The following is a 420-nucleotide window of genomic DNA, read 5'->3' as shown; positions in this document are numbered from 1 at the left end:
AGAAGCTAAATAAGGTGAATCCAAAGACAAACATATAGGCATCCTCCTGAATATTAACCTTCATCAGGCGATGAAAGGAGACGGGGACAGAGACCCACATTGGAGCACTTTTAAACTTAAAAAAAAAATGTTTTTTGTGTGTGGTTTTGCATGTGAGTGCAGTGCCAATAGAGGCCTGGAGAAGGTATCAGACCCTGTGGAGTTGAAGTTGCAGGAAGTTATGGACGGCTGGACATGGTGCTGAGAACAGAACTCAGGTACTCTGGAAGAGCAGCAAAGGCTCTTAACTGCTGAGCCACCCTTGAGCTCTCACTTTATATCTTTTGAGCTATAATTTTCAGATATTTTCCCAGTAAAGATAAATTTTTATGTAGCTTGTTTGTGTGTATACACAGTACATTCTCACTGCCGTGGTTGAAA

The 420-nt window shown here is 41.4% G+C and overlaps 1 protein-coding gene across 3 annotated transcripts in view; it reads right to left on the bottom strand.

Annotated features, from left to right (window-relative positions):
- Lims1 (LIM zinc finger domain containing 1) overlaps positions 1 to 420 on the bottom strand; it is a 109,165-nt gene that overhangs the window by 35,928 nt on the left and 72,817 nt on the right. The window lies entirely within an intron of this gene.

The sequence above is a fragment of the Microtus ochrogaster genome, unplaced genomic scaffold, assembly GCF_000317375.1.
Source record: "Microtus ochrogaster isolate Prairie Vole_2 unplaced genomic scaffold, MicOch1.0 UNK113, whole genome shotgun sequence".
NCBI classification, from domain to species: domain Eukaryota; kingdom Metazoa; phylum Chordata; class Mammalia; order Rodentia; family Cricetidae; genus Microtus; species Microtus ochrogaster.
This window is presented reverse-complemented; position numbering and strand designations above follow the sequence as displayed.